Source organism: Canis lupus, chromosome 25 (genome assembly GCF_011100685.1).
Source record: "Canis lupus familiaris isolate Mischka breed German Shepherd chromosome 25, alternate assembly UU_Cfam_GSD_1.0, whole genome shotgun sequence".
In the NCBI taxonomy this organism is placed as follows: domain Eukaryota; kingdom Metazoa; phylum Chordata; class Mammalia; order Carnivora; family Canidae; genus Canis; species Canis lupus.
In genome coordinates, this window is record NC_049246.1 from 24,218,233 (window position 1) to 24,230,564 (window position 12,332).

Sequence of the window (12,332 nt, forward strand, 5' to 3'; positions counted from 1 at the left end):
AAGGAGAAGCAGGCTCCATGCAGGGAGCCCTACAAGGGACTCGATCCCGGGGCTCCAGGATCACGCCCTGGGCCAAAGGCAGGCACTAAACCGCTGAGCCACCCAGGGGTCCCCCCCAATATTTATTTTTAAATGAACCAAGGGAGCCAGTCACTTAAATAATGTTGCCAATGATAAAATGTAAGCTTTAAAGTGAAATTTGAATTTTGAAAATTTTGTGTTTGCTACTATGAGCTTGATAGCTTCTCAATACTTAAAGACATTTCTGATGAAATTAATTGTTATCATTTTTTTTAAGATTTATTTGTTTATTTATTCATGAAAGACACAGAGAGAGATCCGCAGAGACACAGGCAGAGGGAGAAACAGGCTCCATGCAGGAAGCCCGACATGGGACTCAATCCCGGGTCTCCAGAATCACACCTTGGGCTGAAGGTGGTGGTAAACCCGGAGCCACCTGGGCTGCCCAATTAATGTTATTTTTAAAATACAGCTCAATTAACTCTGATTTTCCAAATAATCTATGCCTTATGTTATGATATCATTCATGGGTAAGAGATCCATTCAAAATGTAAAGTGGACCAATGGGTTTTAATGAAATCAGAAATACATAATTCATTGATATGGCTTCAGATATCATATTGTAAATAACCTTTAAGAAATTACCCCTTGTCTGGTTGTGGTGTAGTGTCAAGGAACAGCTACAGTTATCTTAAAAGATTATTTAAATGCTCCTCCCTTCTCTGACTACATATCTCTTTGAAGATGGATTTTCTTCTTATATTTCAACCAAAACAATATATAATGGATTGAGTGCAGAAGAAGGTATGAGAATCCAGCTGTCTTCTATTAAATCAGACATTAAGGAAATTTGTCAAAGTGTTAACACTTCTCAATTTTTTGGAAAATAGTTATTTTTCATAAAGAATATTAGCATGAAGTAAATAATATATTTTTAATTGCTCTATTTTAATTCCTAATATGGTTAATATCAATAGATGCAACTAACATGAACAAAACCTCTTTGGACGACTCAATAATTTTTAAGACTGTAAAGGGGTGCAGAACCAAAGAGCAATTTAGTAGAATACTTACTGAAGCATGAGAATAGTGGAAAAACTATGTCAAGGGGTAAAAACAGAATATAGAAATGTCACCTATTTAGGTGACAGCTAAGTAAAAAATATATGTACACAGAAAAGGAATGGGATGACATACCACAAAAAGAATAATAATTTAGGCAATTCAGGTTTTCTTTTATTTTCATAAACTGCTCAAGTTTGCCACAGCAAAAAAAGTTTTGACTGTATAATCAGGAAAAATAAAATTTTATAATTTTATAATAAATATAATAAATAAATAATAAATAAAAATTTAATTCCAGCCACAAAACACACATTTGCATTATGACAGCCACAAAACAACATTATGTTTTCCTGTATTAGTTATGTATGAGGAGTTAATATGTCTGACTGTAAGAGAATGAGGTTTTTAAATAAAGAAACTTCACGAAATCAAATGAGTGTATTTCTTCTGAGTAGTTCTCCTAGAAGGCTCTATAGCCCATTCAAATGAGCTTTTTGGAACCCTTCTTAAAGAATATTTGTAGAGAGAGTCAGCCACAGAAGAAATTAACCTTGTATCTTCATAGAGACATGGCATTCTCTCTCCCTCGCTTCTTTGCCAACTTAAGCTAACAGTGTGTGTGGCAGTTGATGTTGACCTGGAGAGGTGTTGAGAGCAATGAGGCAGGGCTACAGGGCCACATGCAGAGAAGGATCACAGCAAAGGCCCTCAGTCTCCATGTAAAAGCAAGTCTATCTGTGTAATGTGAGATCCTGTAGTGGCTAGCATAGGTTTATTTGGCTGTACTCACTAAAGGTGAATTAAAAGAAAGTGAGGAATTCATTGCACTTTCCTTTTTTTATCCCTATCCTATACATAGTAGAATATTAAGCACAGAACAAAGGCTCAATTAACTGACATTAATTGAGGCATCTATGACATTCTACACTATTCCAGCTGGGATCTTGATTGTTAATATCAGCTTGTTATTGTGATTATTTAGACTAATAGATAATTGAGGTGTTCTAAGTAGCCAGTAACTTTCTGTCCTACCAGGGTGACTAGTAGGGTGACAGCTACTAGGTTTGCTTAGGATTCTTCTAGTTTTAGCACTAAAACCCATGTGTCCCAGGAACCCCCCACAGACCCATGCAACACAGAATGGCTGGTCATTTTATTCTCCAGTGACCCAACTTTAAATTATGCAACTCGTCATTTGACTTGGCTTCTCTAGCCAAGTGTATATATATGCCCAAGGCTGACCGAAGCCGGATAGAGAATCTGTAGGCCCAGCCTTCTGACCTGCTGCTGTACGTCTTTCTCCTGCAGATGAATAAACACGAACAAAGGAGCTAACTGCACAGAGACAGGGCACCAAACATATAACACAGTTTTAATTTTCCCAATAAAGCCTTAGGTCCTGGCTTACCCATCCGTTCCTTTTAAAAAATGACTGCTTTTCAGGTTGAGTTATCACTTTTATTTTGCCCCACTACTTATGGAAAGACAAACTAAAGAGGCTGAAATGAACCTCCTAAGACAAGGTTTTCTGCCAGGATTTGACATGCCAGAGAACTTGCGTCCCTGAAAAGGAACCCTAGCCGTAACGCAGCAAAAATGAAGACTTGTTTTTATTTTTATTTATTTTTTGCATACAGAGAGGAATGACAATGTCATCCACATCTTAGACACATCTTAATTTGTGGATTTTTTTCTTATTTAACTCTCTTAATTGGATGAAAGTATGCTGCTGCTGATTTATGGATTGCCGGTTGTGCCAGGCATCATTTTAAATGTGCACAGCTGCTCTGCAATAGTTTAACTTGGCAGATAGTATTAAACCATTGAATTGTGTCATTTATTTGTATATGCATACAATAGCCTCCTTGTGCAGGTTCTTCAAAAATCCTTGCAGGCATGGTTTGGACTGGGCATTTAAGGAGTCTTATAGAGTGATTTATTCCTTTGGAAGGTTTTCAAAGTTTCCAGAATGAAGAATGAGATATCGTTTTATGCCATTGATAAGTTCCCAAGGGAATCACAGAGACAGCCTAAAGTGGAGAGGTTACAGAGTGAGAGGTCTTAAGCTTACATTTGGGAACTCCAATTTCAGTGGTCATTCATGCAATGTAGGACATGTTACTGCTGACAACAGTCTCACTTTCATTATGACATGTCACAGGGAAGCAGCTAAAAGAGGGGGCTGATCTAATACAAGTCAGTGCAGCATAAATAACTTGAAAAGCTCTGTTGACAATAGAAAATCTGGCATTCATAGTAGTTAACAATGCTATCTTCAAATTCAAAGGGCCCTGAGATTTGTCACTGTTGTCTTTTGTAGTCAAGGATGACACTGTTGACACTGTGGTTATCCCTGTATGCAAGTGTGTCTGAAAATACCCGAGTGTGACAAATGATAAGGCCTTTCTGCAGAGTGTATATGGAGAACCTTTTTTTGGTTTGTGTCTGTTGGCCTCACAAGCACATAAGCTCTTCTTGTCACAGGAGTCATCGTGTCTCTGTCTATAGCAGGCCTTGGTGCTCTGGCTACAGCCTCTTGGCTCTGGCCTTCCACAAATTTCTCCTTTGCTTGAACATCTTTCCCTTCGGGTCTTGTGGTGATTATACCTCCTTCCTGATCTGCTTACCATCTCCCATGCCAAAGCTAGCCAGGCAGGCGAGTGCCAGGCCTCCGTCCTATACTGAGGCTTATGAGAAAATCATGGAGAGGTGGGCAGGTGGTCCTCACTAGCTTTTATTGGTGATTTTATTTTTCCACTTGAAAATTGAATGTTTTCAACTGGAAAGATCTTAGAGGCTGAAATAACTTGTTTCCCTTTCTAAGTGTTGCCTGTCTTACATGGGAAAAAGCAGAGGAAATGCTTTTGGCTAAGATAGGCCTCTAGCATAGGTAGACTAAGTGAACATGTATGCAGTTTTTTTGCCTTAAAAATGACTCTACACTCACTAGCCTATGCTCAATATCTCTTTTTTAAGGCTACAGGTTCCCAAAAGGTCATCCCTGAAGCCTGGGTGGCTCAGTGGTTGAGCACCTGCCCCTGGCTCAGGGTGTGATCTGTGGTCTCAGGATCAAGTCCCACATCAGGCTCCCTGCCTGGAGCCTGCTTCTCCTCTGCCTATATCTCTGCCTTTCTCTCTCTGTGTCTTTCATGAATAAAAAAGTAAAATCTTAAAAAAAAAAAAAAAAAAAACACTGTGTGATGCTATTCATCTTCATGTGAGCATCTCTTTTCTCCAGTAAATTGTGTATTGTAGTAAAAAGAGATCTCATAAGATTCCTGAGTATTTTTCATTGTGTTTAAGTGCAATTGAATAACACCGTGAGACGCATACAAAGTGCCACTAGTGATGCTGGAAGTGCTCCCAAGAAGCAGAGAAAAGTCATTACATCACAAGGAAAAGTTGAATTGCTTGATATGTACCACAGACTGAGGTCTGCAGCTGTGGTTGCCTTCCATTTCAAGATAAATGAATCTAGTGTAGGGACCATTGTAAAAATAAGAAAAAGAAATAATGAAGCCATCACTGCAGCTATGCCAGCAGGTGCAAAACCTTTGCACTTTTAGCAAAGTACCTTTTTATCTCATATAGAAAGTGCAGCTTTTATTTATTTTTTTTATGTGGGTATAAGATTGCAGTAAGTAAGGTGTACTGCTAGGCTAGAATATGACTGAAGAAAAAGTCAAGTCGTTATATGACAACTTAAAGCAAAAGGAGAGCAAAGGATCTAAACCTAAGAATCTAATGCCAGAAAAGGATGGTTTGATAATTTTAGAAGAGGTTTGGCTTAAAATTTTTCAAGATAACAGGAGAAGCAACTTGTGCTGACCAAAAAGCAGCAGATGAATTCCCAGACTCCATTAAGAAAATCATTGAGGGGCAGTCCAGGGTGGCTCAGCAGTTTAGCGCCGCCTTCAGCGATCCTGGAGACCCAGGATCAAGTCCCACGTTGGGCTCCCTGCATAGAGCCTGCTTCTCCCTCTGCCTGTCTCTCTCTCTCTCTCTCTGTGTCTCTCATGAATAAATAAATAAAAATCTTAAAAAAAAAAAAAAGAAAATCATTGAGGAGAAAGTATATCTGCCTGAACAGGTTTTTAACACAGAAAAATTGCCATATCCTGGGGAAAAAATGCCACTGAGATGTTTATAGACATTTATTAAGAAAGAGACACAAACACCAGGATTTAAGGCAGGAAGAGATAGGCTAATTCTACTGTTTTATGCCAATATTGGGTTTATAATCAGGACTTCCCTTGTCAATAAAGCAGCTAACACTTGAGTCTTGAAGAGCAAGATAAACCCCAGCTGCCAGTCTTTTTGTTGTACAACAAGAAGGCCTAGACAACAAGAACCCTTTTTCTGGATTAGTTCCACCAATACTTTGTCACTAAAGTCAAGAAGTACCTTGCCAGTAAGGAACTGTTATTTATTTATTTATTTATTTATTTATTTATTTACTTACTTATTTATGAGAATGAGCATGAGCTGGGAAGGTGGTGGAGGAAGCAGGGGGAGAGGAAGAACCAGATTCCCCACTGAGCAGGGAGCCCGACATGGGGCTTGATCCCAGGACCTCGGTATCACGACCTGAGCCAAAGGCAGATGCTCAACTGACTGAGCCACCCAGGTGCCTAAGGGACTGCCTTTTAAAGCTCTTTGATACAGGAAATGCTCCTGGCCTTTCAGAGCTCCATGAGTTCAACACCTAAGGTATGGAAGTGGTCTACTTCCCCCAAACACGATGTTTCTAATCCAGCCTCTAGATCAAGGAGTTATATGGACCTTTAAGGTTCATTACACATCCTGTGTAAAGGATTGCTAATGCAGTGGAAGAGAACCCTGAGAGAGAGAACATCATGAAAGTCTGGGAGGATTACACCATTGAAGATGCCATCATTGTTATAGGAAAAGTCATGAAAGCCATCAATCCTGAAACATTAAATTCCTGCTGAAGGAAACCGTGTCCACATGTTGTGCATGACTTCATAGGATTTATGACAGAGTCAGTCAAAGAAATCGTGAAAAAGTGTGAATATATCAAAAAAGGTGAGGTGTGAAGGAATTCAACATATGGATCCTAGAGAAATTCAAGAATTAATAGGTACCACACCAGGGGAATTAACAGAAGATGATCTAAGGGAGATGAGTGCTTCTGAACCAATGCTGGATGATGAGGAAGATGTAAAAGAAGTAACGCTAGAAAATGAACTGATATTAGACAGTCTGACAGGAGGGTTCCGATTATTCAAGACTGTTTTTGACTTCTTTTATCATATGGACTTTTCTAGAATATGGGCACTGAAAACTAGGGTAAATGGTGAAAGAAGGATTGTTACCATATAAAAATAATTTTAGAGAAATGGAAAAGCCAAAAAGTCAGACAGAAATTATGATGTATTTTGCTAAAGTCACCCTGAGTGTACTTGCCTCTCTTGCCTCCTTGTCCACATCCTCCATCTCTGCCCCTGGGCCAGGAAGACCAATCTCTCCACCTCTTCCTCAGGCTACTCAATGTGAAAACAATGAGGATAAAAATCTTTATGATGATCCACTTCTACTTAATGAACAGCAAATAATCGTCACACTACAGTTAATAAACTCATCTGTGGTGTACGTGTATGCGTGAATTTGTGTGAAAATCTAGTAACTGTACAGCAAAAACTGCATGAGACATTTTTCCTCATTAACATCACCTAAGTATTCATCATGTGGAACACTGTGTGCAAGACTTGTATGGAAGTGGATAGCCTCTTCTTTCATAAGTATAGGAGGAGTGATATTTAATATGAAATTAACAATGTATTAGTTTTCTTACTTTTAATAACTGTGCTTTCAGTATATGTGCTGCCGAAGCGAGCACAATAACTGTGCTTTCAAAGAGTTATATTACCATACAGTATGCTCCTCTCTCTCATTAGTAGAGAGACTGCTTGATTAGCTTATGAGCACAGGTAAGTAGTTTTTTTACAAAGTGTAACAAAGTTTCCAAAACCATATTATGAATATGACTATAATGCTATATGTCATAACAATTTTATAATGATTCATTCATTAGCATATCAGTGAGGCTACAGAGAAGTAATCATATCGATTACACTAGGATACCATAAAGCAATCATATTGCTGCTTCTTCATTATCAATGCGTGAATTGTTATACCTGTAAATAAATATGCATTTTTTTCATGTTTTCTTTTCATTTTTGATGTCTAGTGTTAATAGTATATATAACATCTACAATGTTTTGTATCATATAGACAATTTTCATGTAGGTCCTGATAGATGGTTCAACTTGTAAACAAATAACATAAAGTATCAATAAATACAATAGAGTACTGTAAATGTATTTTCTCTTATTTATGATTTTCTTAACATTTTCTTTTTTCTAGCTTACTTTATTGTAAGAATATAATATATACATTTAACATACAAAATATGTGTTAGCCCTCTGTTTATGTAAAGCTTCTTCTGGTCAACAATAAGCTATTAGAGTAGTTAAATTTGGGGGGAGTCAAAGGTTTTATGTATTTTTTTAAGATTTTATTCATTTATTCATGAAAGACACAGAGAAAGGCAGAGACACAGGCAGAGGGAGGAGAAGCAGGCTCCATGCAGAAGCTCAATGCGGGACTCGATTCCAGAACTCTGGGATCACATCTCCAACCGAAGGCAGATGCTCAACCACTGAGCCACCCAGGCATCCCTTATGTGGATTTTTGACTGTGCATGAGGTCAGTGCCTCTAACCCCCATGGTGTTCAAGGGGCAACTGTAGTTACTCTGAGCTAACTCTTGCAAGATCCTAATAGGTTTGGATTGATAAGCATCAAAGAAGTTACTGATTATAAAGACTAACATCCTTCTAAAATTAATGTTTGTCCAATAAGGTTATCCCATATGGTTTCCTTCCTTTTTCATTGGTTTTTTAAATGTTGGGAATTCCTATCTTCATGACTTGAGACATGATGAGTTTACAAAGCTTTCTTTCTCACAAATTGTTTCATGAAACCTCAGGGAAATGCAGGGAGTCAAGCCCTAGTTATCATTCCTTTTCTGTCAGGTGAGGACACTGAGACCAAAACACCCATACAATTCCTGAAGGTATCAGAACTAGTAAACAAGAGAGCTGGAACCAGAACCTAGAACTCTAGTGTTGCTAGTATTGTTCCATTGTGCTCCCTTCTCCACCTTACACTGTTTATTAAGAATCACACATTTACATAAGGAAGACTGATGAACAGCAATGGTCATTTGAAGCTGAGGTCTCAGAGTTGGATGATAGGGCTGTAACAATTCTTACCTTATCCTGAGATTGATCCTAAGGATTTAAATCATGGCTGAACATATGACTGGGGTACAAGAAGAAGGATGTCAAGGATGGAGGCAAGGCCCAGCCTGACTTTGGGCTGTGCTAGTGGCACTTGGTGTTATGAAGCATTTACAAAGTAACTCAAATATTTTTAAGATGGTAAAATCTTTCCATTCAATTGTCAGACAATATTTGAGACAAGTCATTCCTGATTATGTTTATGCAAATATTCCAAAGACACACTATAAACACATATAAGTTAGACTAAATTCTTCATAAAATAGAATTGGTTCAATTGTTTATAATGGGTTTTCTTTTGGACTGCTTGGTCACATGTATGTGGTTTAATCACAGCTATCATTTTTCAATTATTTTGAGTGTCAAAAAGATAAAGGATTGCACCTTTCTAAGGTTTATATTATAAGCCACACTCAATAAAAATTGGATTTCTGTATCAGTTAGGATTAAGTTTTCAGAAAATCCAAAATAACAATGGTTAAAGAAAATTAACGTTTATTTTTTCTCACACAAAGAGGCCAGGAGAATGTTAGTTCAAAAATGATAAAGTGATTTCATAGTGTCAGGGGCTCATACTCCTATCCTGTTATTACACTATGCATGGATTCTATTTCCAAATTCATTTCATGGTCCAACATGGCTATTAGAGCTCCAACAATTATATCTGCTATCCAGGCAGTAGGAAGGAAAGGGGGACACAAAGAAGGGGATGTTCTCCTTTCTACTTCTGCTTACATCTCATTGGCTAGAACCCAATAATACAGTTACATCTGGCTGGAAGGAAGGCTGAGAAATGCATTATTTTAGTTAGCCATAGTGTTTCTCGGCTGAAAAAATTGGATTATTTTCACAAAGGAAAAAAGATATAGGTAATATTTGGAGGCAATTAAGAGTCTCTGCTACAATTTGCTTCTTGAACATATTCCCACATCTTATTCCCTATGCATCCCCCTCTCCTCACCCTCTTTTGCACACACACACTTAAAAAAAGACCTTAACTGCTAGAAAGCCAGGGCCTTACAGAGCAGAAAAGATGACTGTGATTGAATCTGAGTCAAACTAGGTATTTTGTTCCTATGATTATTTTACCTTATTATCTATATCACTTATGTCATCATTGATAAAATGTATTGGGTACTTAGACTGTATAGGGGGAAATACCAAAGGTGTTAAAAAATATAGGATTCCCACTTTCTAATCTTGACTTTATCATTTTGGGGAGATAAGATTTCCATAGAAAGATGCTGTGTCAAGAACTGTGAAGAGTCTGAGATTTTACCCTACTTGTAAGCTAACAAGCTAGACTGCCTCAGTGTCATGGCATAAGACTCCTGAGTAAGAGCTAAAGGACTTTATTATAGCAATAATCAGAGCACTAACCTTTACTTATGCAAGTTCTCCAGGCCCCACTTGCCATAGGAAGACACAAATGGCCACATGACAACTACACTTGCAGTGGACTGCATTACAGGAGAGGAACCCTGAGCTTAAGGAATCGGAGTCTTTTATAATGGGCAGTAAGCATGCCTGCCCTTTTCTCCAGAGGAAGCACTGCCTCTATATTTCAAGGCTATTTGCCCTACAAACATCCTGTAAACACAGTCCATCCAGAACAAAATTGGTGTCTGTGTTCACAAGACATTCAGAAATACAAGAGACCCGTGGAGAATCATCTCTTAACAGATATGAGGGAGAGCATACCAAGTGCCACCCAACTACCAGAAATGCTAAATATTACTGGTGTGCCCCTTATGAATGAGAAGCGAGTAGTAGGGGCTGAGAAATCTGTGGTAGCAGCTGAACTTTGAAAGGAAGGGAGACCCTGGACCAAGAGAGAAGAGAGAGCTTCTACATATGCATTCAGTTCTGGAGACAGCAATGTGATGATGTGTTTGCAACCTACAAAAGACCAGCTTGGTTGAAGGGGAAGTTTATTTAGGAAACCTGTGGGAGGTTGGAACTTGTCTCTGGAGGGCCTGAATGCCCAAAAACCTTCTCTACAGTAATGAGGAAGGACAGTAACACTGCTAACCAGCCACATAGCATAGGATGGGCCAGAGTGGAGGCAATGAGAAACAAGGCAGAGACTACTAGGAGATTATTATAATGGCTTAGGCATGAAATACTGAACACTTGAATGTTTGCCACCTGGTAGGAGAACACACTGAAACAGGTTATACGTACAAAAAAATACATATTTAATTCTATTTCCTTTACTGTAGAGCATCAAGGCAAATTTTCCAGGTAACTTTGTATGTATAAGGATTGATTTATAATATCATTCATAAATCTATTACTTTGAGTGGCACTTTCATACACTTTCTCATTCAAGAGGGTATCAGTCAACTGAGCTTGGCACACAGGTTTTGGGATCAGACCATTCCCTGGTGTCAGGCGTCAGGCCTAAAGGAGTTCAGGGGATCCTTCCTGGCCAGCATAAGGGAGAGCTCCAGTGTGGGGACAGACTGATAGAAGTGACATCTGTTATACATGGGTGACTAGTTATAATATCAGCCCTCTAAGTGAGAAAACTAGTGTAAAGGACATGTTCTCCCAAAATTGAGGGCACCTACAAGTAAATGTCTTGAACTACAGGGCCCCTTGATAAAATAAGTGCTAAACATCCAAATCATTAATGCTTGTGTTGGAGATTGAACTTCTATATGTACTGTACTGGTTTCTTATTATTCTTATGTAATAGTCTTGGCTTCTTGAACATGTTGCAAGAAACATGAGCAAGTCTCACACCTGCCTCGCTGCAGATGAATGAAGTGCCACCTTAAATGTTCCCTGGGCTCACATCATCCTCTGGGGGCCTCCCACAACCCTGGGTCCTCAGCTGTTCTGTAGTAGGCCACTAGAACATCAGTAAAGTCTTTGGCAGACCACCCTGCAAGCAAACTCCTAAATATTTTTAACAGAGCCCAAGGCTGACTGGAGTCAAACTTTATATATTAAAAGCATATTAAAAACACAGCATTTCCAATAATTTATTATGCACATGCTCATAAACATATTACACTTGTCACAGAACATATACTTGTTGTAGGCCTTCCAAAGGGGAATAAATAACACTTACCTAATGAGAAGGCAGATGTCAAGTGCACCAAGGTTCCAACCATGAAGTAGTATCATGATTGGCAATCTTTTAATAGGAAATCCCCTGACCATTGGCCACCTGTGGTGTGTGGACCACCAGTTGGGAACCACTGAACTTGGCAAAGGAGCAATGATCCCTATGGCCTTACTCAGACCCATCATTAAACTGTTCCCTGAAAGTGAGCTTGGAAGTTTTCACAGCCAGTGACCAATGTAAGCCTTTGAAGTGAACTGGAGTGCATGTGTTGAGGGCTCATGTGAAGAAAAGCAATCTGTCATAAGAGAAAAAAGCCATCATAGTGCCAAATTATTGATGGAAAATTATCAAACCCATTGCACTGTGTCTGACTGTGGATACTACACTTGGGGAGGAATATGAGCCAAAAAGTGTGATAAATAACAGGAACTACACAAGACCATACCACATTATGAATAATCAAAGAAACAGGATACATGTGGATAGAAGAAGACTTGAGAGGACATACTAACTCAAATACTCAAATAGTCCTCAAATACTCTGAAGGTTGTCAAGAAGAAGGTTCTCCCAGGGGCACAGGAGGTAGACACCAGTGATTAAGGGGGAAGACCATGAAAACATATTTAAGCTTAAAAAAACGGGAGATAGGGATCCCTGGCTGGCTCAGCAGTTTAGCACCTGCCTTTGGCCCAGGGTGTGATTCTGGAGTCACAGGATTGAGTCCCACATCAGGCTCCCTGCATGGAGCTGCTTCTCCCTCTGTCTGTGTTTCTGCCTCTCTCTCTCTGTCTGTCTCATGAATAAATAAATGAAACCTTTTTTAAAAATGGGAGATAAGAGGGGAGT

The 12,332-nt window shown here is 38.9% G+C and overlaps 1 long non-coding RNA gene across 3 annotated transcripts in view; it reads left to right on the forward strand.

Annotated features, from left to right (window-relative positions):
* LOC119865931 overlaps nucleotides 1-12,332 on the forward strand; it is a 76,445-nt gene that overhangs the window by 54,808 nt on the left and 9,305 nt on the right. Inside the window, exon 5 of one of the 3 annotated variants that reach the window (XR_005378564.1) lies at nucleotides 7,646-7,702. The exons of the other annotated variants lie outside the window; for them this stretch is intronic. This is a non-coding gene — a long non-coding RNA (uncharacterized LOC119865931). Of the gene's footprint in view, nucleotides 1-7,645; nucleotides 7,703-12,332 lie in introns of those variants that run through there. 3 annotated transcript variants of the gene reach the window in all.